The sequence below is a fragment of the Cygnus atratus genome, chromosome 8, assembly GCF_013377495.2.
Source record: "Cygnus atratus isolate AKBS03 ecotype Queensland, Australia chromosome 8, CAtr_DNAZoo_HiC_assembly, whole genome shotgun sequence".
Taxonomy (NCBI): domain Eukaryota; kingdom Metazoa; phylum Chordata; class Aves; order Anseriformes; family Anatidae; genus Cygnus; species Cygnus atratus.
Genome location: NC_066369.1, coordinates 20251728 through 20276863, shown reverse-complemented (window position 1 = coordinate 20276863; position 25136 = coordinate 20251728). Strand labels below are relative to the sequence as shown.

At 36.2% G+C, this 25136-nt stretch overlaps 1 long non-coding RNA gene across 1 annotated transcript; it reads left to right on the top strand.

Moving 5' to 3' along the window:
• Positions 1-6063: 6063 nt before the first annotated feature.
• Positions 6064-18894, top strand: LOC118243595 (uncharacterized). Its single transcript, XR_004777292.2, has 4 exons — positions 6064-6313; positions 7442-7549; positions 16923-17106; positions 18038-18894. It is a non-coding gene; the product is annotated as an uncharacterized LOC118243595 (long non-coding RNA).
• The last annotated feature ends 6242 nt before the right edge of the window (positions 18895-25136 follow it).

Genomic DNA, 25136 nt, shown 5'->3' with positions numbered 1-25136 from the left:
CTTTCTGATACACACAAATTCAATCTGAATTCATATCAGAGTCTCTTAAAAGTCAATATTATTTGGGATTTAGGGTTTCCTTTTGACTTGTATAGAAATAAAACTACATCAGTTCTCAATAATGAAACTAGTCTTTTTAGGTGATGCACCTATTCTAGCTCTGGACAGTACTCCCTTATTAAATAATGTGAGCAGTAGGTTTAGATCCAAACTTTGCGGCAAATTTTAAACTTCTGATTTGTCAGCATAGCTTTTTGGATTTGGGCTTCACATTTTAAGTCTGAATGAGTTACAACTTCCAGCCAGTGCAAGCTTTGGTAACTTCAGCTGAGATTTCCAGAGCAGGTATATCTATAGTTGTGAGGGAAGGTAAGATTATAAGGTGGAGGAGACAGGCTGAAGGAATGACAAACAATTTTTCGTGCTTGTCTTACGATAATGTAGCACAGAATAGGAATGGAAGTAGCACTGTTAGAAACTATCCAACACAAATATGATTTAGGGAGATGGATGAGAACTGGGAACTTTGGCTGTATTTTGTTGCAGAAAGGAGTCAGACACATGATGGAAAGAACCAATGTTGCCTTTCCTGTAGAGCCAAGAAGAGGATGTGGTTTCTTGTGCCCCTTATGGTGCATTTTCTTCTGATGTGGTTGATTCTCAGATCAGAAAAAAAAAATAAATCCATTCTCCTTTGTCCAAACATAGATTAAGTACCTGCAATTTGCTCGTCTGCTGCAGTAGTAAAGAGATGGAAATAGCTTTCTGAGGTGCTAGTTATGGATGTGTTCTCCCTTCTTTCTCCTCTTCTTCAAGCCCACCACTATCCCAAGCTGTTACTTGATATGTTGACCATCCACATAAATGTGTACAAATACATTATTTTCCCTTACAGTCTTAAGAACAATGTTAAAGAGGTTAACTGCTAAATTCAGCTTAGCTTAGTGGAGTTTGTCTGCCAAGACAAACTTGGCTTATATGAAGAAAAGAGTGAAGAATATGAAATAAAGATAACAGGTGATGTTTCACGTAGGCTGGATATATCTTCATTATGTTAGGTCATCAGAGGCAGTACAGGGGCTGTTTCTGATAAATCACCAGTATTATTATTTTTATAGATTTTATTTTTTTTTTTAGTATACAGGAATTACAGATGTCATAATTGGATGCTGCACATCTTTGAAAAGCCTACACTGAAAAAATTAGCAGCCTTCCCATGAGATCAGTTTATGGCTGTGTCCCCAAGCCCATATGGCAGAATGTCAGATCACACTCAGGTTTTCTTAATAGCAAGGAGGTATTGGGATGTCTCTTAAAGAAAAAAAAACCTTATGCGCAAGTTCTGCGGAAAACAACGAGTGAGTCAATACCCACACTTTCTGGGAAACCTTATATTAAAAAAAATAAAAAGTAAAAAGGAGAGATTAGTCAGCTAACAAGATCTTATTTGGAGAAATTTCATTTCTCTACAATATAAGTGGGTCTTTGTGATGCTGAACATATGGAAATGTTTGAACGTACTGCTAGTGGCAAATATTTCCTCCCAGTGCTGGACCATGGCCTCATGCCCTTCAGTGGCTTCATTGATGGTTTTGCCACAGAGCTGAAAATCTTTTGCAAGAGTTGGTTTCACAGCATTAATTCCAGATTTGTATAGGCTTCTTAGTCTCTAAGATATGGGGTTCTGGAACAGCATTATCCACTTTCCATTTGCCTTCCCATTCCCGTAGTTTTGTTGCACAGAGGTATTGCAACTAGAGGCCTGGGGAGAGGGAACTGCAACTTCTCTTTCTCCTCCGAGAATAGCTGATCCCCTCTTAAGCTTTATATTGCAAGCTATTTATTACAGGAGAAAGGTTGTATTAAGAGTTGAGTGGTAGTTTTTCTCTGTTGCCCAAATTCATCTATTAGCTTCTCCCAAGTAAATGGTTTTATAAAAAAAAAAAAAGCTACATCACCAAGTCATGTACTTCACTCTGCATGTACTGTATGTACTGTATAGATTATTTTCTCTAAGTTTTGGTACATGTAACATCACTATGTAAAGAGAATCAAAGAAAAGAAATCCCTGGGAAAAAGCTGTGTTGGGTATCTGTGAAGTTGTGTTCTCCTCCTCCTGTGAATAGCTAAATTGAGTTTATAATGGTAATGCCAATAACAATTGGGATATGAGCACAACATAATGACTTCCGTTTGATTGTTGTACTCTGGTTTTCAGTTGCCACTATTCTTCACTAGTATTAGTTGTACCTATCATCTTTATTATTATTTCTGCAAAACATAGCAATGATTGGAGTTGTAGAGGTGGATCACCGGCAACCTATGCAGGTGGTCAGATCAGGATTAGAATACACTTTCAGGGTAATGTGGTTATACCAACTCATCAAATTTTACTTGCTTATGATTTGCTCAGTACTAATTCCCAAAGTTTCCTGCCCTCAGAGTAAATTACATGATTCGTTTATCCTTTTTTTTTTTTTCCTTACAGTAGTGCTACTCATTCAGATGAAGACTACCACTCTCTGCTTTATTTCCTATTTTCATTGTTAAAAAAAGTGAGTTTATGACTAGGAGGCCAAACATGATGCAGTGGGAATAAATGTATGGGATATTTTTTCAACACTTGCAATATCTTTTCTTTAAGTGCTCTGGTATTATTTTTTCACAAAAAAAAAATCTAGAGAATAATTTGACAATTCAAGCATAACTTGTCCATGTTGTAAGTGGATTTTATTCTTAGTGAACAGAGAACAGAGTAACTTTCTAGCTTCATAGTTTCTCTAGTATGAGACTGGTAATATCTTGGAGGACAATCAATATAAATAATTGCCTAATACTTTTAATTGAATTTGGATTTTTTTTTTTTAAATCTTTGCCTCTTGCAGCAAACTTTTAATCCTGCATTAAAGTATAAACTGAGTATAAATTTTGCTTTCAGTGAAATCATGTGGAACCAAATATAACCCTCCTGCCTAATATAGTGAGTCCTGCAAAATATGGACAGTGGGATTTTGGTCAGAAAAATGGGAGATTAAGAATAGAACCAACATTATATTTGCGGAGGGAATAATTAGATTTTGTTGTTGTTGTTGCTTTTGTTTGTATGTGTGTTTAATTGCTCCAGATAAGGAAGCCGAAGTTGTTCTTTTTAATATTGATTTAATGAAACATCTTAATTTAGGAAACTTTGGGGCTTCTTTTGGTTGGCATTGTACTCTGAATCACATTATCAAAAAAAGATGAGTGATATACAGTAGATTAGTACCTATGCCTTGAAAATGGAAATGCAGTATTACATATGCAACTCTTGTGGAAAACGTTACATGAAAACTCAGTGTGACCTTGCACACATTGCAAGCAAATAAGAATGGTAATACTCTAGCAGACTCTTGGTAAACTATATTTATTTATGTTTACACCTTAAAATGCAACTGTTGAAATTCTGGAAGGTGTTGTCCTTAAGCTCCCCTGGACTTTTCTTATCAAGAATATATTGTAAAAATAATCTGACCGTCCTGAGACAGAGTAGGAATGTGTTAATCTAATGCGGCGGGATTGCTTAAAAAGTTAACCATTGGTCTGAATCATCACTTTCCACAATAATTCTGAACTCCATTGGCAGTAACCATACATACAGCCTTTGAATACTTGGCTAACAGATCTAACAGATACAACAGCTTTGAAGCTGGGATTAGGAATGTGAAAAAACACCCCCAAACCTAGTCATACATGGACATGGATCAAAGTCTGCAATAGAACAAATATGCCTCTCTTCAGTCTGGATTTCTATTTGACTTTTACAAAAAGGTGTTGAAGAATCTGTTTTCTTGTCAACTCAGAATGAAAACTAGTTGAGTTTATGAAGAATAGATTCATATTTGGTTACAATATAAAAATTACTGTTTTCTTAAAATCAACAATGTTTTTTAATAGTTTGAATTATCAAAGCTTCTTTCATTTTTCTTGAAAAATACTTTTGAAAATGCTAATTGCTCTGGGCACCTGTTCAATTTTCTCACCGTGGGGACACTTTATATGAATTCTCTTTATATTATATTAAAAAATATATTTATTAGTAGCATATATAAGGTTAGTAGTATTTAAAAGGATTCACTGTAGAGTGCAGAAAAGTGCAGCAGTTCTGTGGTTTACATTTTATCATGGCTTACAACTGCTTGTTGTGTATTCTAACCATCTATTATGAATCATTAGTGGCCTTTTGTAAATGCACTCAATGTAAAGTGTTACATATTTATTATTTATAACTATGTTTTTTCTCCTATGTAACAGTCTGGAATCTTTTCTAGACTTTAAATTATCATTAAACTCAAAATAACTAGAGTTTTAAATGGAAAGAAAAGGCTGATGTTTAAAATACCTGAATTCTTCCTTTTCTTTTGCAAAACTACTTAATTACCTTTCTAAGGCAGAAGTCACCAGGCACAGCTGCAGTTCAGCCTATAGCCAAGGGGTGAGGAATCATGTTGCAAGATGCAGATTTCTGTGCTCAGGGCTGTCTTTGAAAGAATGTCTAGGTCCTAACATCCAGAATGAAATGTGTGTTAGGTTAAGTTGAATTTATGAGAGAAGTTTAAAAGACGTGTATATTATAGTTCCCAGAAGCTCATGAAGACAAACAGAGTGAATCATTTGTCTTGATTTGACTATAAAATCACCTGCTTTTGTACCTGAAAACAGCTGCCAGTGACAGGTTCTGGTTCAGAGAAAACACATGCAATGGGCAGGGATGAAGCAGTCAAAGATGTATAGCGAATAGAGGAAGATATGAAATGGCTACTGGGGGAAAAAAGGCAGGAAAGGCATTTGCTAAATGGTTAAAGATCTGTTCATAGAGGGAAGCTGAAGATGAGGTGACTGCATGAGCAAATACAGAATCTGAATAAGATTGGGTCAACTGAGCTGACAAATATTGAACTCCTTACAGCTGTACTTCATTTTCCTCCATCTGCTAACCAGAGAACAGGTATTACTTCATTTTACATACGGGGATCAGAGGCAGAGAGAGATTTATTTAAGGTCACTTGGGAAGCCTACAGCAGAACAGGGAACTAGACCAGGAATTTCTGAGTTCCAGACCAATATGCTAACTATGGGACAACTCATTTCCCCTCTGTGTGTTTCTACTGCCAAATTGCATTAGACGAGCAGAAGTCCCCTTTGTTTATGTTTCTTTAAAACAAAGGTTCATTAAGACCAAATTCAATACATCACAAATACATTACCAAGATTACCGTGAAATGTTTAATAAATCTCTAAATCCTAATGACAAGATTGGCTGGTGATGTAAATGAAAATGAGGTCACAAGATTCAGGAAAAAGGCAAATAAGACTTATCTGAGGAGATAAGTGAGGTTATTTTATGTTGCAAGAAAAAAGAATAAAACTATAAGAAGTTTTTCTGAATTGGGAAAAACTTGTTTGTTTGATTGAATATACCAGAATAATTTAAAAGCTTATTTATTATGAAATAAAGTTTTCTGTTTGAATACTCTTTCTCATCAAATCTCTGGGGCTTTTTACATAAAGGAAAACAATCTGCCAGTGTTAAAAATTGTACTCATTTCCCTCATTTCCCAGTTCTTTCTTAAATTTATCCTCTGAAAAGGATGTTGCTCAAGTCACTAGTGGAAAAGAGCTGTGCTTTAAAAACAAAGAAAAAAAAACTTTTTCTGAGTGTTATAGATCTATACTAGATTATACATATTGTTTAACAGCTTCCAAACACTGTAATGATGATCTTTGTTTTCAGGGAGACAGTGCATTCTGCACTTCAGCTTTGGGACAAATAACTCTATGTTTATGTGTCTGTTTCTAGTCCTGAGACACAAGCTAGGTTATGATTTACACATGGTAGCTGCATAGCTACCAAGCTATCTTCTGTCTTATTTTTTCCTAGGTACTTATATAATCCAGTTATCATCATCTCTCTGCACCCTTTAAAAATGTTTTCTACATTTTTCCTCATTTTAAATAAAGCTTTTTTTTTTTTTTTTCTACTTGCATTAAATTTAGGTGCACATATGACAGCCTTCCATGGCTTTTGCTCTAATGAGAGCCACACAGTCTGCTCTGTATTTCTACTGTAAATGAACAGCCTCTCACTGAGCGCAGCCTGGCTCTGCTGAAGTCGATGGGGGTTCCTTTGACCTCCACAGCATTTGAGTGTCAACCTGTTCCTCAAATGAGTGTCAGAAAGTTCCCAGTGACAGCAGCTAAAGCCTTGGCATTTGGCTAAATGTGTGTGCAAAGCTGGTACTACTGGTGATGCAGCCAGCTCTACTTACATGATGAGGTGAGCAAATAAGCCTTGTGGTAGTCACATATACTTGTCAGCAGGATTTAATTATAAACAGACTACAGTGAAAGATAATACTTTTCATTTACATGTTTTACAAACTTTCTTGTCCTGTTTTTTTGTATTACTTAGGTTTAATATTCAGCAGCACAAAGTCAAAGTATAGAGAAATGGGTGAATATACTTCATCTCAGTACTGTATTGGACATTTGTGCATAGTCATGACAACATGTGAATTTTATAAAATAAAAGTTTGAGTTTCTCTTGCTGCCCAAAAGAACATCACGTGTTTGCTAAAGTCTATCAGGAAAATATGGGCATAAAATTTCTTTTACACATAAACATGATCCTTTCTATCCAACACAGCAAAATGGCGTGCCATTTTGAATCCAGATTAGAAAGGGAAGACACAGTGTTTTTAAGCATCTTTGGGGCTAATGAGCTTGAGCAGGGAAGGAGTGTAGCTGTGGTGAGCCCCCAGAATAGGCTTCTTCATCTCTCTCTCAAAGGCAGCTGGTTCATCCCTGCCCTAACTGGACTGCAATCAGCTTCCCAGCAGCTGTGTTTTCAGTTTGTTTGAAGCTCTCTATTTTGCTTCCAGTAGCTCAGTAACTCATAAAAAGTTATTTGTGTACATATACGTGTAAATTCTATTGTCTTCTCCTGCTTAGCCTAACATTTTCTAAGCATTTTGTTTAGTGGTACCAAGTGTTGATACTTAGGTTTCCTGAAGAAGCCATCTCCTTTTCCTTAACTTTTCACCTCATAGCACATTGTATATTGACTGTGCTGTTTGTTTACTGCCTTTATGTTCCAAAATATTTCTGCATGCTTCCTGGTCCCTGTTACTCTTCAATTCAATAAGAGGCAACAGGATACTTCCTATCCCATTAGTGCATCCAATAGCTCTCCTCTTTACTTCCGTATTTGTTTTGCTTGGCAATGATTTTCTTGTCTTTGCCAGGCTTTTTGCTCCATATACAATTCTTCTTCTTTTAATAATCGATAAATTATTTTAACAAGTAATTAATTATAAATTGTAAATTTAATATTTTATTTAATAATTTTAATCATTAAATTACATTTAATAATTAATTATAAATTATTTTTAATGTGTCCCAAAAGGGCAGATCACAGGGGAATAGTATCCGAAAGCTTTTCTCACAAATCCTTTGGGGAAGACAGGATGCTGATGCAGCAGGCCAACATATATACTGTTTTATCTTCTATCAGGTAAGTGGTGATTATTCTAGGTCAGCTGTTTTTCCTTGCTTCTTTATCTACAATTTTGGTACTTGCACAATTTTTCTCTCTCAGCACTTTAACGAAGTATACGAATTCTAGCCATGCATCATCAATCTTCAAGACTAAAACAGGGTCCAATACTCGGGCTTAATTTCTGAGTTTTCTGAGCTTTATACATCATCTTGTTCTATCTTTCCAACAGTTTACAGAGCTGCTGTGTCTGTCAATAGTAGTCTTCTGCTGTGTTTAAAGGTGATAATTTTATTATCTGAGTGGGAATGGTGTTTCCTTTTCATTGGGGGAAAAAAAGAAAAGCAAAAATAGTCTTGACCCTCTTTCTTATATCAGATCTTTCTGTAGATTGTTCAGGGCAAAACAGGTGCTCATTGCAATGATTAATTATCAACTAAGATGCTGATGTCGTAACACTTTTTTTTTTAGTTGTGTTAGGAAATGTCATCTCATACAAGAGTTCTGCTGTATAGAAGGAAAAGCTGTAAAACAGCACTGGCTGCAAACAGGTTGGGCAGGAACTGAATACCTGCATTTTTTGTTGGAAAGCAAAGTATCTTCCACTGGTAATCTCTCTTGTGCTCTTTAGCTCTGTGAACTCCCATGCAATGTATTGTAATTTGGCTTCTCAGACTTAGGGATAGAGTGGATGTGGGCACATACTGGAAACTTCACTTGATAAAAAGGTATGATTAAGCTTCCTGGAGTGGGGCTGGAAAAATAGTAGGATTTTTCAAGTATTTAAATGGTTTCACTGCTTCGTTGATATTAGTTATGATGAAAGTCAGGTTCTTGGTCTACTCAAGCACTTCTGAAAATTAGCCTGCTCTTTTCTGCTAATACTGGTATGGAGATTTTATGTCTTTTCTTTGGTGCTGTGATGTTGATGGAGAAGTGGAGATTCTGCTCAGGTGTAATCAAAGTTAGACTGAGATCATGGCTAATCTTTCAGGATGTCCTAGTGCACAGGTTTCAGCTAAGTGGTGAATAGTCACTTTGGATTATCTCCTCCTAGAGGTTAATACATCAGAAGTCTAGCAATGATTGCCAGAGAATCTCACAAGAAAGCCGCACTGTGAGACAAGCAGTTTGAAGGTGAGGTCTCAGTAGATGCATTTTCTATTTTTGACTGTAAAGAAACTTCGAGGGAAAAGAGGCTCTACTGAGGCTATCATTAAAGATTTTCTTCTCTAACCCCTTTTTGTTAAGGAACTTTTCCGTTATCAGAAATAATTTCACAGGAGATACACTTCTCATTAACTCTTAGTAGAATTAGGTTCTCACTGATGTACACAGAAAAGTTAATGTTAGAATGAGCTAAACAAGGAAGAAAGGCAACAGTAACTCTTACTACTGTTTCTCTGATCATCCAAGAAAACACACAGGTTTTGTTAAAAAGAAGAATATTTTGAGATTTGATGGGGAAATCTCTAAGATGTATCCATTATTTTAAAGCAATAATTTAACTTCCATAGGATTCAAGGAACCACGCTAGATCCGGTGATGATGGTGAGCACTTCTGTAGGCAGGTGATGATGAGAACCATTTAATATCCCTTGAAATAATCTTTGAGGAATTGTTTCATGTGTCACCATTTCATTGTTAATACTATTGAGGGGAGAAATCTCTAAAGAAAAAAAATAAATTGGGTAGAGATGAATACTGTTGCCTGGTGCCTGTTACTAGACTGTAACAAAGAAAATAATCTAAAGGAATTCTGTAAATGGGAAGCACAGTATTAATTCAAAAGCTGTCTCAATATCACTGAAATTGGATCGCAAGGAGGCAATCTAGATATTTAAACCCAGAAACAAATGAACACGGGTCAGATGACCCATGGAAACTGCAATTTGTCAGTCTGCAGCCAAGGCAAAGCATTGGATGTAACTTCTTTCCCTGCCAAAGGGACAGAACCAGACAACTGTATGTGATCCAGAGGACCTCCACTTCCCTTGCTAGATGGTTTAAAAATAACACATAAGCACCATTTTTATGTTCACAGAAGACGAAAGGTGAAACCCAAGTTTTGAAGAAGAGCAAAGGCAAGCACATTAAACATCTTTAACTTCTCAACTTACAACACCTCGTTCACATTTTTGGGATAAATTTAAGCTTTGACTACGCTTGGTTAAAATTGTGGGACTGAACACAACAGAGACAATTTTGCATTTAGCTTTTTGTGAAGGAGACCTAAGACTGCCACATAACTTTGGTAATCAAATATTTATTACACAGTGGTGCAAGAATGCCAGTTACTCACATGGAAGTCCTTCAGTTTTAACAAAAATAATGTCTGGCAGGTTATGCTGAATTGGTTCTGACTGCAAAAGTTATAGCCTGCTAAACTGTGAACTCCCATGGAGGTTAATTTTATTATCAGTAGAGAACACCAAAATTCACGCACTTTTTGACATTTAATCAAAATTTAGTGTAATAGGATGAGATGTAGACTATTGCTGCTCAAAGTTGTTGGAAATACGCTTTTTCAAATTCAGTAATGGCTCTCTGATGAGCACCTGATTCATGATACATTGAATTTGATTCAAGTGTTTAGGTTCTTTGCAGTCTCTGGGTTAAGTCTCATGTGAAAACATATGAGAAAAATTTGCATACAGGAAAAAAAGGAGCATGAAATATAAATCCGTAACAGTGACTGGTTGCAGCAAAATTAAGACTGTTAGAATTTTAATTCCTTCCTTCCTGAGTGAATTACTCATTCAAACTCAGGACCACTGGAAAACATAAACAACAAACAAACAAAAACAAAAAACACCCCCCCCCCCAAAAAAAAAACACAGAAATTCAATTTCTGATGCAGATATGCTCCTGTCAACATTAAACACATGGGAGAAATATGTAGTACCATGAATCTGAGCTTGAGTTAATTACATTTCAGCATAATTGCAAATAGTATGATCTCATTTAGGTATAATCTTTCATGAAGACTTGCCATTTATAGTTTAATAAAGCAGATAACATCGTTTACAATTTTCCCCACTATTTTTAGATAGATTTTCTAAATGGGGAGGATTTTTGGTATGTGGCTTCTTATATGTGATTTTTATTATTATTTTTTTTCTTCTGAGCTTCACGTTTGAACTCTCCCACTTTGCTAAGAAATTGTTTCTCAGTGTTACGATAGTTACAGGCTTGGTAGCTTGCAGTTCCACTTCTGGTCAGCCAGGAGAATGTGAACTATAACATAAGTAGTATTTCAGCTTGCATGAATTTGGGATCTACAGGAACAGATGTGGGTCATTTTATAGCTAAATGCAATAGAGGTGTTCTAGACACAGAGCCTGCACAGAATTGTGTTTCACTGCGGGCAGTTTCCTTGCTTATATCATTCCTGATTTTCTCTTTCTGCAGTCTCCTGCTTTAAGAAATATTTCTAAGTATTCTTATACTGCAAAGCAAGTAGAGGAGTTTTATTTTTTTAGTTATAAAAGAACATATTTAACAAATGCTCTCATTAATCAGAGCATTAATCAGAGGGTCCGAACTGTTTTTGGAACTCGTGGCAGAGTGAAACCTATCTGATGCTGGGAGAAGCGTTGGCTGAAGCCTGGGTGTAAGCCAGAAGGGTCATTTGAACTGCAGGGCTGGAACACTGTCCTTGGGGAAACCCTGGTCCAAAATCTAGCCAACAAAATGGTATGCTGCAATCCTGTAATTTATCAGGGCACTGAAATCATAGACACCTCATTGTGGTTATGCGTGAAAGTGTGAAAAACTGTGACAAAGTATTTGCTGTGTTACCGAATCATTGTAATTAGACAGGACAAACTTAGTTATATTTGAGTAGGATTTTCTAGAGGATAGACAATTAAATTCCAAGCAATTTAATATGCCAAGCAATTCTTTCCTTTAAAAATAAATAAATAAATAAATAAGTGAAGTGGAATGGAACATTTAAATGAGAAAATTTGGGCGGATGAATTTCATACAGCCCATAAGCTTTTTTTTTTTTCTTTGTTGATTTACTGCTTAATCTAAATGATCTGGTTTTATAAAATGGTTGTTGATGTCCTGTATTGTTAAACCAAATTATTTCTGCAAGCATCACTTCATTGTCTGCATCACACCTGAAATTTAGTAGGAAGGCTAAATTCCTTGGAAATGTTTCAATGAAGAAATTTCAAAGTACTGATTCTCTCTTTTACCTTCTGCACCAGCAATACACTTGAGTACAGTTTGTCTCCACATACAATGTGGTGAAATGAACGGTGATTTTCCTCTGTTTCAGGAAGGGATGAATTGTGCAACAACAAATAACTTAGCAGCTTGTTTGACAAAACTTAAATCAATCCTTAAATCAACTGTGGTACTGTTGCATTGGAATATTCCATGTTCCAATCTCTTACTTGTTTTTCTCTGAATCAGAGAGCCACTAATTCTGAGGAAATTGATTATTTAACATCTTCATATTTTTAATATTTCTCCTATTTTTTTTCCTATTTTCGTTGTTAAAAATGCAGCAGTTAACCTGAAAACATGAGTCAGCTGTCTAATAGTGTGATGGTTTGTGAACAAGAGGGCTGTGCCATTCACAAAACAAGCTTGCTGCTACTTGGTACTCCAACAGCCACAGGATGAATGCTGTGTCCTGTTGTGGGCACTGTTTATAGAAACTGCAGACTAATTTGCTCTTTGCAAAATATAATGAAGCAAGAACATGGGCAATATGTTTTGTGATCATTAGTTTTTTTAAAAAAAAAAATCTTTTTTTTTTTTCCCTGTCTGAATTCTTTAGAATGAGGGTGGTCCTATAACCAGTTAGAAAAACTTCCCTCTCTTTTAGGACTCCATTACAATTTAGGTATTCTCAAGAAAGATAACAGACATCTTACAGAGATAATAATAGCTCACAGATACAGATGCATTGCATTCACAAGTAAACATGAATATAACTAAATTACCATATTGTTATACAGCTAAATAGGGCCTCAGCAATTTACTTCCAGTTAGTTATTCTATTGTCAGTATACCCCAGCAAATGTAAGGACAGAGAACTTGAGCAAAACTTTAAATACCACTTGCTGTACACAACCAATGAAAAATATCAGATCACACTGAATTTCCTCAAAGGGTAGATACTGGCAAGAGAGGATACTGTGCTCAGTACTCTTACCAAACTCTGAGACACTTTGACCTATTCTTTTCTAATATTGTATATTGCTTATGATATGTACTACGCTGCCTGTAACATTTACTTCAGTTACTAGGGTTGCTGGGATATGCTGTTTTGACATTCACACTATTAAAAGAAACACCTTCAAAATGAAACATGGAAACATGAGATTGGAAAACTGTAACTCTTCCTGGACTTTTGACTCTGAAGGTGTCATGAAACACAAAGTGATTTAACACAGCTGTAGTTCTTTGTTTTTATTTTTTAAATTCAGGTATGAAATTTTAAAAAGTAATTATTGAACATAGGTCTATATAAAGTATGATGTTATCAGTATGGGATAATACAGTCCCAGATTAATTTGGGACTTAACAGTACACTAAAAAACAGCTTAATTCAATCAATACATTTGAAAAGTATAGCTGCTAAGGAAAAATATTACATGTACTATAGTTTATAAAATTGGTTATTTACTGTTTATTTTGATACTCTCTCAGAAAAAAAGTACCAGTGTGGTAATCGGTCTAAGTCCTATTGTCATTGGTGACTTCTATATTCCAAACTGAACTCTGTTTACACTTGTGCACTGTGTATTTTACATTTAGGATGTAGTCATTACTGTTTAATATGTAGATCCTTAAAAAATTAATAGCTAGCATTAGAAAAATAGCAATGTTAAGTAAAAATCTAAGACACTCGTCCTTTTTTGAAACACTGAAATTTCTTGTCTTGTCTTTCATAGCTTGCTAGAATCTTTCCATAAAACCCAGTGGCATGAGTTGTTGTCATGAATCATGCTGTTTTTGTATAACTGTTACCTAGCCATTCTCTTATGAAGAAAAATCTACGCTTGCAAATCTTGCCTGCAACGACTCACTATTTTTTTTTCCTTTATCCACAAGAAGTTTTGGGGATTCAATATACTTTTGTGGATTATGACTAAATCTATCATATATCAGTTCATGATCAAAGCCTAGATTCTGTTCTAGACCTTGCTAGATACAGTAAATATGAGCTGGAGATCTGGCATTTAATATGAAAGCAATGATATAACGGAGAAAACAAATCAAATCAAAACAAAACAAAAAACCCAAACTCTTCAAACTTGGTAAAGAAAAATTCTACTAAATAAACTTTGTGGTTGACCCGGGCTGTCAGACTTGGCTATCCTGTTCAAGGTTGCATCAGTGCCCTTACCAGAACACTTCACAAGCAGTCACCTCTCACCTTCAGTGCATTCTTCTGATATTTTCCATTGCTCAATTTAGTCCAGATAGCACTAGCTATGTTTCCTTGGGCTTCACCCTAAACAGTTTCTTTTCCTCTTTTTTTGGTGCTTATGCTTGTGTAGAAGATAATCACACCTCCTACTGGAACTTTCTTGACCAAACTATGCTGATTATAGCATTTCCTCAAAATTACATTCCTCATTCCAAACCTTTAATCATTTCATCTGTTTAATTCATTCCACAGTATTGGTCATCTTTATGGTAGCAAGGTACAGCAATATACATTTTTCTAGCCACAGTGTCATTGGTGAGGAAACAGTAACATGTTTTCCTAGATAATTCCTTTACCAGTCAGCTTTTATTAGATATCATGGAAGATCTTCAGAGGATCTCAGAGATGAGTGTATAATTAGCTATGAAAGCTAACAAAAGATAGTTGCTAAGACAGACCCTTTTGAAAAAGAAATCAAAGGACTCTGAACCATTCAAAATGGAAACATGGAAATGCACTGGCTGCTTTTATTCCTTAAGTACAGCTCAAGTGCACCAAGACCTGATGTGACAAGAGCTTAGATGTTTGGCCTTCATCCTAAGGGCTAAGTACTTCTCAGAAGGCAACACATCTGACATCAGACTGGCCAATTACTTAATGTTCAAAATGAAAATAAAAGAATTAAAGCCATTACTCTGGATGAGATGAAATGTCCTCTCATAGATGTTCTGATATTAGATCAGAGTTAGTCAAAGTTCTACAGTAACTGTATAGACTCATCTATCTTCAGCACTTTTCAAACTTGAATCAGGCTATGCAAAGGCTGTCTTGTTTTTGCTGCTGTGCTGCATAGTGCTAGTATTCATTTTGTACCTGTTTTTCCATTTTCTTCATTTCTCATCTGTTTTACTTCTACTGGGTAAACAGCTTTATGCCTACTGCAGTTTCCCAGGCTAGAAAGTAGAAGTCTCGTACATAATTTTTGGGTTTACCATTAACTAGCTATGACCGCAGGCAATCAGAATGTTAAAATGCTACTAATTGTTTTGTTACTAATTAATGCAAAAATTAAAACCCTCCAAAACTTAATATGTTTTAGTTTGTGTGCATTTTACATTTCTAAGCACATCCAACTTTTTCACTAGCTGTATGCCAGGTGTTTTCTCCTGTATGTGAATCTAATTCAGCACATTTTAAAGTCAGTTGCTGTTCCTTACACGTGGACATTAGTTTCTGAATTACTCTATCCTGAGGTAAAAGCTGATCAAATTCAATCTTAAGCAGTCACAAGGCGAGGCTGATTTCTTTTTTACAACCTGCAGTGTTACTAGTGGAGTCACAAGCTGCAAGAGAAAACCCAAAATTGTTTTGTCTTTAAACACCAGAAGTCAGACTAGCTCTTTCTGTGCTTGCGCTCATATATATACTGGGTCCCATATCTATATACATGTGGCTAGCCTCCAAGATCCTTTATGACTCTTCTGCACATGCTTCTTTGAATATGCAAAGCTAAACTTCCTGCGTAAGCACAAATATGTGGAGAGTGTGGTTGCAAAACTAATTGACTCTCTACTAGTAGTCTAGTAGTAGTCTCTACTACTGTGTCTTACGATACACATGCACCCATCTGATTATTAAATCCTTGCATCTGAGATTTTTGTTTGGTCAGTCAAGTCATGCCGAAGTCTGTTACCAAAGTTGAATGCTTTCTTTGTTTCTCTAACAAATCCAGCCCTCTACTTTTCAATAAATAAAGCCACAGAAAATCAGTGTACAGACATGCAGTATATGTAATTCCTCTTTGCTCCCTTCCTTCATAATACGCTCTCAGATCTTGATGGTCTGGTCCCTCTCCAAACACCTTTTTTTCCTTCTCTCGTCTCTCCCGTGGAACTCCAGAAATGCTATTACTGGAAATATCATTATCTTTCATTAGCTCACTGTTTATCAAACCCTGCTGTTTTCAAAATTGACTGGCTTATTGAGATTTCAGAGGTAAATTTTCTGCTTGGCTTATGTCTATATTTATACAGATTCTATTAATTTAGTAAAAGCTGTATGGCCACATGGCTGTCCATCACAATGAAAATGAAATTTCTTCTAATTAAGGATATAAACTTGTTTGCCACCTTTCTTTAGCACAGGCTTACTTGAAGTAAGCCAACATTGTGAGAATTACTTATAATAAAATTAGATCACTCTTAATTAAATATCTCCACAGAGAGACCTCTTCACATCATAACTGAGTGCTTTTCATTTTCATTAAGATGAATCTATTTCTCCATCAAAAATTATCTTCTGCCAGGAAGTCTAACCACTTTCATTTAGTAGGAAACCTTGAGGCTGAGTTCCTGCTTACAATTGTGGTTTGTTGTTGAGTCTAAATTTTAAAAATCACTCTTTGCTTTAAGATACTAGCAATTCTAGGAAAAATGTTGTGGAAATATGAAACCCTTTCCAAAATTAATTTTCCTTACCTTTTCCTTATTGCTTTACTTTAATTTCATTTTGTTTACTTTGGTATATACAAACCAAAATTTATTTCTCCTCACTTTTAGATAATAAAATACAGGGATAACTTTTTATCATTTGTCCATAGCAATCACAAGCTCCTGCATCTCTGTTGATCTCTAGCTGTGTTGGCATGGCTCAGGGAAGGAACTGTATCTCTGTGATGTAATATTTGGCCATTCTAAGACTGCTTTTTGTGCTAATCAGGTTGCATTTATATTGCTTGTAATCCAAAGCCCCCTGAAGTTAATGGAATCCTTCCTATTGCTTTTTAATGGACTTTGAATTTGTATTTGATGATATACTTAAAAATAACACTGAAGTATTTTTACTTAAACTATGAAAAATGGTAAGAGGAGAATCTGGTAAAAACAAACAAATGAATAGAAAATCAAAATGAAGTTGCCTACTTGCTAGTATATATTCTGGTTTAGGGAAATTTCATCCATAATTAAAAGCTCCTTTGAAATATTTTTCCATTTGTAGGAAGTGCACACTTTACAACACGTTGCAATAGAGCAACAGGGTTATGAATATTCCACTACATGGTGTATGTTAAATAACAGCATCCGGACTTTACTGAGTTTATTTTATAACTGAAAGCACTTGGTAATATCTTCAATAAAAAGGCACAAAAATACTGCTGCATAATTCAGTGAGAATTGCCTTGGTGAGTACTTACATTAGATACGAAATCATATTTTTGGGGTTCTTAACATCATTCTGTTTTCTTAGGAAAGCAATGTTGTCTAAGTTTCTTTGACTAAAGCTTGCAGAAACTACAGAGTATTGCCAGGCATGTGCTGCCAGGAAGCTCAGTGCTGTGCACTGTAAAGCAGATGGGTAGTAATTACTTTTATAGATTCTTTTTTTCCTGTTATTAAAATATAAATAACTTCTCTACCACTCAGAAAATTTATTACATTTGAATTTTGGAAGAAAGAGGATAAAAAAATTATCTAATGGTATAAAAATGTAAAGGTTACAATGATGATTGATTCCAAGTTACTCTCTTCCATTATTTTTACCGCCTTTTATAGAAATTTTCCTGTTACGATCTCAATTTTATTTTCTCTATCTGGAAAGTAACTTTAGAAGTGGATGACCATTTTCAGAAATGCTTGTTTCATACTGACTTATTTTAACCCATTATATTACTGCCTAAACAGTTAAAAAAGAAAATAATATAAAATTGGCAGTATGAGATTTGCAAATATTAGCATTTCCTATCTCAGAAATGAAAAACTATTAATTCATGGATAAATGATTACAATAATTCTTTAACTCTTTTCTATATATGGTGTGTTAAATGCTATTTCTGCCAAAAGTTTGACTTTGTTTTTTGATGTGGAAGAAATGGTAACTTATTTGTAGAGCACAAATACAAAGGTGAAAACAGTGGATACAGGATTCCAGGATCACAGAGAGCAGATGTAAAAGTTAGAAAATCTTAATAATCTAGGAAATATATGATTAGAAAAATATTAAGTTAAGTAATTTAAGTTATTAACCCATAGAACTCATTCGGTTTGTCACCTTTCACATCTGCAAATGCAAGAAGGTTGTATGTTAAAAAGATGCTTTTGTTTTTGTTACTAAAGGCAGCTGTGTTCTGTTTCCTGAGACTTTTGATAATTGAGAGCTACTAATAATAATCTGACCATGGTTTTGTAAAAGAACCAGAATCTGGAAAAGCATGCACGTTTTGCGAACAGCAGCATTAATTACGGGTTATTAAACGGAAGGGAAGAATTTCACTCAGTCATGGCTTTGATTGACCTGTCAGTATCTGCTCAGAAGAAACAAGAGATCACATTCTTCATTTCTCTGTAAGTTATTAGTTTCAAATATATTTTTATTCTTGTATGAATTACAATAGATACATCTGAAAATGAGAGCATTGTATTTCATCCTAATTGCCTGAGAGCTACACTTGTCCGGGGCCGGCATGGCATATTGGATGATGACACTCGACAGTGAGTCAAGTGCAAGGGCTGCTTTTATGTTTCTGGGAAGAAGATCACTTCAGCCTCTTCTATCTGTTTATTTATGTAGATTGTAAACTCCTCAGGAGCAAGGCCAGTTCTGTTACTATTATTACTGTCCTCAGAGTAAACAGGCTGTAAAATAAGATCATGTTAAAGCTGACAATCTTCCTCCTGTTATCTGCATCCCTCTCATATATTCTCCCCCATACCCTTCAGCTTTTCCTAAGCTAGCAACAAGTAACAAACTTTAGATGTATTATTACGTAGGCTGCAATATATAAACTACTTCATACGCAAGTTGGCGTGGAGCAGGATTAGGGATCCTGTTATGACCTTCAGCTGTACCTTTTGCAGGGCTGAGGCTGCTAAAATCTCTGCCAAACTGCTGTGGGCCACTGAACCTGCCTAGCAGTAGGTGTTGAGATTCTTCTTCCACCCTTCTGCCAGAATTAATGGTCCACTTTTCTGATAAATAGTAAGAAAAATAGGATATGAGTCCTTCTCTGTGGTGGATTGCGGAGATATTTCACCAATAGCATGAAGCTAATTAGCTCTTTTGAAGGAAAAAAAAACAAAATAAAAACAACAAAAAACACCCAAGTGGTCTTTTAATAAGTTCTCATCAGTAAACAATGAATAAATCACCCCTGTTAGGGATGGAATTGGCTCTTGGAGAAGCAGAAAAATGAATCCAGCCTTCCAGGTAGTGAAATTTTAATTTCTGTGGTATGTTAGGTAGGTATCCATTATAGTTAGTCAATGGAGAAAATTTTTCAAACAAAAATGATTTATAATTCCCCCTTTTAAAAAATAAAATGAAATAGTGAAATAGTATCTCGAATGTGATTTGCTTCTCTCCTTAACTAACTTTTAAATTAGAAGTTTGCTGGATTAGTAAGTGATTTCTTGAATTACTTTTATCAATGATATCACCCTTCACCATATGCCTGAGATGAAAACTTGTTCAATTTAAAAAGAATTTCACCTTTCATCTGAGCCACAATTAAAAGTAATATGTAGACCACATCTCCCAAACAAAGGCATTCAGAATCACATGTAGAAAGAGGAATGTTTCTTTAAAGCAGCTGATCATAACTATGCATTTAATGTGTGGTGTTCTAAATCTGCAACTATTGAAATTTTGAGAGAACATGATCTTTTCAAACTCTTTCTTCTGAAACTGATAAAGTCTGAAGAGATAGTTCTCTATCTGTTGCCTAGAATAGAGACTATACGGTAGGTAATATAGCATGACTACTAGACCTGTTAAAGAACTCAGTGAACTGTGCATCATTTATTTTAAGTAATTTAATTCTTTGAAGTCACTATGGAAATTCTGTTCAGAACTCATAGCACTCTCATGCATAGTTTCAAAACAGTTAGTTTCAAAATATTCTTTAGAAGTGTTTAAGCTGTCAAAACTTCACTTATTACATCCTTGAACATGTGTGCAAGCAAAGAAATCAAATAAACAGAACCATAAAACTGGAAGGCATACAACAGGCATACCCCTAATGAGATTTTTTCATGTAATGGACTCATTTTGACCGTTATGTCACATGGCGTAAATACAATAGGTTAGGACAATTCAAAGGAAATGATTTCTTTATTTCATTTGACCTGAGCAGAATGATTGAAAAGAATAGTTGATGAAAGACTTGGTTTTGTATTTTCTCCATTCTGGAAAAAGGAAGAAGAGAAAAGAAGTTAATACGGCTCAGTATTTAGTATCACTTTGTAGATTGTTTGTTCTTATGTGTCAGAATATTAAAGAGGTGACTCATAAGAGAGAACATTTTGTCCCACATATTTAAAATGAACAAAAGAATATTATGCTGTTGTTATGAGTAGAACAGTACTTCGAGTCTTGATTAAGCCAACTCACTACAAATTACCCCAGCCTGAACAGGCAAGATTCGTGTCAGCAGTGGTGATGTGTCTGTCCTCTGGCCATGTAAGGATTTGGGTCTGTGGTAGAACAAAAAGTAGATACTTCATATAATCATAAAGGAGACATCCTTTGATTGTGAACTCTGAAACATCATATTAGACTTTAAAAAATACCTTTCTTATTGGTAAATCTACTATTGATTAAAGCCAGCCAAATGCATACTAGCTTCCCAAAAGTTCTTGAAGGGAATGCTTCTGAAATCACTGATTTATAGGAAGAAAACCCTCAGATTATTCTGTAGTCAATTTTTAGAAAGTACTTAAAAGATGTTTCAGTGACACACTTAGTAAATAATCCCCCTGCTATTATTCTACTCCTCTTGCCTCATTTCTAAGGGGAAGACTTCTACAAAGTAATGCATAAAAATATATGGAAGAAAGAACTGAACTATGCCCAGAAAGATTTTCACCATCTCCTGTGCATGCTCTGTTCTGATATAATAGAAGAAAAAAAGTGTCAAGAAAGTACCAGATACAAAACATTTGCAAATGAAGAAAAAAAAAGGGGAATTACTGTTCTCCAGTACTTCCAGTTCTAACCAAGTTAGGTACTGTCTGTAGTAATCAAATAATTTTAGAGTGACAGTATGTGATTAAGATGAAAGTCTGTCTCTAAGTGGGAAAAAAAAAAGTAAATCAATAAAGTGATGTAACGAAAGGTTTCAGTAGACAACTATAATATTTAGCATTGACTAGCATGATCTGTTGGTGAATCCTTTGACCAATAACTAGCATCTTCTTTTATGTGTTTACATAAACATTACTAAGAACAAATGTAAGAAAGCATAGAATCAGTTATTATTAATAATAATATTTTTTGTATTGCATATTCTGGCATATCAAAAATATCCTGTCTTAGGCTGGAAACTTCTGGGTTCAGGTTTTTTTTTCCATTTGAAGTTTTGTCTGGATATTGGATGCTTTTGTCTGCTGGATGATGGATGCTTGAGCTCTGTCCTCTTGTGTTAATGTGGTTTGGCTGTGATATGGTCAAATTCATCTCTCAGAAACTTAGCTCATGTTTTTGGTCTACTGATCAACCAATTGCTTTGCAGGTCTTTGTATCTCAGTAACAATCTGTTTATTTGGTATCAATAGACCCGTCTGTCATTTCATGGCCAAGCTCTTTGGCTAAGGGAATGCCTCTGAATGGACTTCTTGGCTACTTCTTGTGACAGGATCAAGATCTACATTAAGAGAGAAAATCTGTATTTGCTTTTCCCAACAAAAAGAACCGCAACGCAAATAGGGTCCCAAATTTTACCAAACCTCTGTCCCCTGCTCGACTCCCATCAAACTTCACTAGGGAACTGATATTTCCTCTTTGTTCTGTCTACAGAAACTTTTACCTCATTTGCCAAGGGACACGTCTCATTGTCAAGAAGAAAAGAATTGAACTTCCTTGATGATAAGGATGTTTAGAAAATAATAGTATCCAAAGTTGTACTTCCAGTAAGAGCAAACAGTCCCATTTTAGATATCAGCAGGTGGAAATCTCAGCAGAAGGATGCATATTTGTTGTTATGATTCCTGATGACCTTTCTTGTTTTTACTCCACTCTGATAGTGAATGCCTGCTGGCATGTTGGTGTTCTTAACCTCCTCAAATGATTTAGGGCTTGTTACAAAACACTGTTAATTTATATTTAACTACCTAAGAATTTCCTCCTTTAACTGCATTGGACAGTATCCCAATTCAGGCAATACTTAGGCCAGAATTTGTGACTGCTGTATGAACTACTTGATGGTGAAGCATAAAGGTCAGGGTGGCATTTATCTGAATGGCAAAGCCATGGCTGATCTGTTCAGCACATTCTGATGAACAGTACTTTTAAAAAATAGAAGTGTTTTAACGTATTTTAAAATGAGTATTTTGAATATGCCAGGATTCTGGGAGTATGTATTTTATCCGCTTTCCTAAAAAATCAAGCAGACCCAGCATCGCAAGACCACATATTTAAAGAGAAATATTACAACTTCCATTATGTACTTCATGTAGCTATATGGTCTAACTACAAACCAATATGATAGTGTACATGAAATAATATGTTGTTACAAAATATATGTTTTCTAGCTTGGGTAGAAATTCAGAGATTTTGTCTTAACATTATAAAGCCAGGACATTAATCAGAAATTATGCCTAATTTTAAAAGGGTATTTAACAGTTACACAGTGATTTTTAGAAAGCTTTGTTAAATTTATATATATTTATATACCCTTTATTGTGCACTTGTTGCCATTTTACTATGTACATTATTACTTTCAATATAACTGACCTCGTTTTCTGCCTCTATTTTCAAGGCATAATTTATAATTAATTTCTAATGCAAAATCAGTGTTCATTGACTGTAAGTGTTTCATGGTATGGTATTGTGAATTTTTCTTCACTTGTTTGTGACTTAAAATCAATGTCTTTGAAAATCTGCTGTAAGACCTAGTTAACACCCCCCTCAGACATGTAGATTATTGCTCATTTTCTAATACTAAGAATACTAAATATTACTAGTAAAAGTACAACAAGAACTAGTAATACTTTTGTTTAAGAAATGACTCAGACTTGTAGGACTGCAATTTTCACTCCCACATTTATAATGTCTGCTTATTAATAACTTTTGAACAGAGCAAGATTCTAGTAGTAGGAAATGCAGAAAGCTGATCCTCAGTCAGTATGAAAAGCTTAGTTCTGCTGGTGTCATTGTTAGTTCTCAGTCTTCCAGCACCCTCCAAAGTCAACACCCTACCAATCCATAACCCCACAAAATCACATAATTCCACAGAAACCATTATTTCAGTTATTCTCATGCCAGGAGCACAGAAATGTGTATGGGGGGCACACATATCTGTCCTGCTCCGGTCAATGTAACATTATCACCTAACTGTTACAGATGCATAATACTGCCTGTGGCCATTTCTCCTCTTCAGGCTGTTCAGAAGCTGTAGCAATCTCCTGTGCCTGTTGTCTGAAAAAAAAAAAAAATTTGGTAGTTTATATACTCAATTTCCCAACACTGATTCTTATCCTCCTTCACCATCTCTGCAGCAACTGAAATTTCACTCTGCCTCCTTTTGGCAGACCAGAGCTTTTTGGGGGATGAACTCTCCAAGCCTTCCTTTTTTTTTTTTTTTTTCCCTTACTTTAACCACATTTTTAGCAGCATGCTGAAACATCTGTCTTGAGGTTTTTCTGCTCTTTTCTTTGGCTTGATAATGATGTTTTAACTTCTGACTCCCAGAGTGCAGGGTCTTGAAGTACCAGCTTCATTGCTTCGCTTCAGATGGAGTTGCCCCTCATTTTAGGAGAGATGGGTGAAGAAATCTGGCTAGGAAAGAAAGGCATGGTGCAAAGTGTTTGTAGTATGAAATCTCCACCTCTATTCTGTCTGGAGGAGGAAACATAAAATAAACTATTTTCCTCTGAAATGTAATGTCAATAAATTGCTTTGAGATGGTTTTATATTTTATTGTGATCTTAAAAAAAGAGCTTCTGGGAATTTATAGGTCCCAAACAGAACAATTTTTTTTTTTTGCTTGTTGCATGATAAGATGCCAAAACGTACAGGCATATTCAGGGAGAATGTCACTGCGTAGTGCTTTTAACTATTTTTGTATGTGACTTCAGGTACTATTTGAAAGAATGTTTTTAGTTGGCCTGTATTACCTCCGTGGTGAATTAGGGAGAGGCAAACTGTATCCATAGTATTCAAGGCATGAAGGAAAGCAAAACTTTAACACGTTTGTGACTTGTCATTTTTAAATAATTGCCTTGTGGAGCTAGCAGTAGTACAAATCAAGACTCTGTCTTAATGTAAGCAGATACATGTTTTCCGTCATTCTTACTCATGAAATATTCTGTAATATATTACAATTTGATTTTATATTTTGACCTTAATTTTATATTTTGGCTTATTTCTGTAGTAAGAGCTTTTAATAAAGATTCCCATTCGGGCCTGTTTGGTAGTCCTAGACATTGATGGATGAAAGAGAACTTAGAAGTCATCTGTAACTTCAAGCTGAGTATATGATGTGAAACCAAGAACCCTTGGATCTCTATGTCTCGTTCATCACTAACTCCTCATCTGGCCATGTTGATGTCATATTGCACCAGTGGAGAAATGCCCCAAGGAACGCTGTCAGCTCTGCGTGATCTGGTAGGTGCGAGGGCCGTGTGTCTGGTGATATGCACCTCTACATCCCACGGCAGAGTTCCTGGGGGCTGCCCCCTCCTGAGCTCCCTGTGCACCGGTGAAGGGGATGGTTGGGAAGAATTGTGTGGAAAGTGAAGGGACACCTGGCTGGTAACAGAAGTCGGTTGCCCCATGAGCTGTTGCTGCCGGGGCTTCAGCACCGCTGGCAACACCTCCTCCCGCTTGGCTGTGGTGACCTTGCCGCGTGGCCTCGTCCCCTGGTGCTGTGACATGACAAGGCAGCCCGGTCCCCGTCACCAGAGCTCTCTCTGCAACGGGGCACAGAGAGGCAGCACCTGCTCCGTGCTGGCTGGCGCAGGAGGGCCTCTCTCCTCCATCTCCCCTGCTCCGATACGGGGGCCGATCGCAGCCCCACAGGGGTGAGGCCTCAGCTGAGGGGCTCCGGGTGCCCGGACCACAGCGGGGGCTGCCGGAGCAGCCCAGAGGGGCTGGGAAAAGGCGAGCCTGGACTGCTGGGAGGGAAGCCGGGAGGGAGGGAGGGAAGGGAGGCCGGGAGGAGAGGCGGAGGGAGGGCGGGAGGCGGGCGGCGCCGGGCGAGCGGCGGGGGGGGGGCGGCGG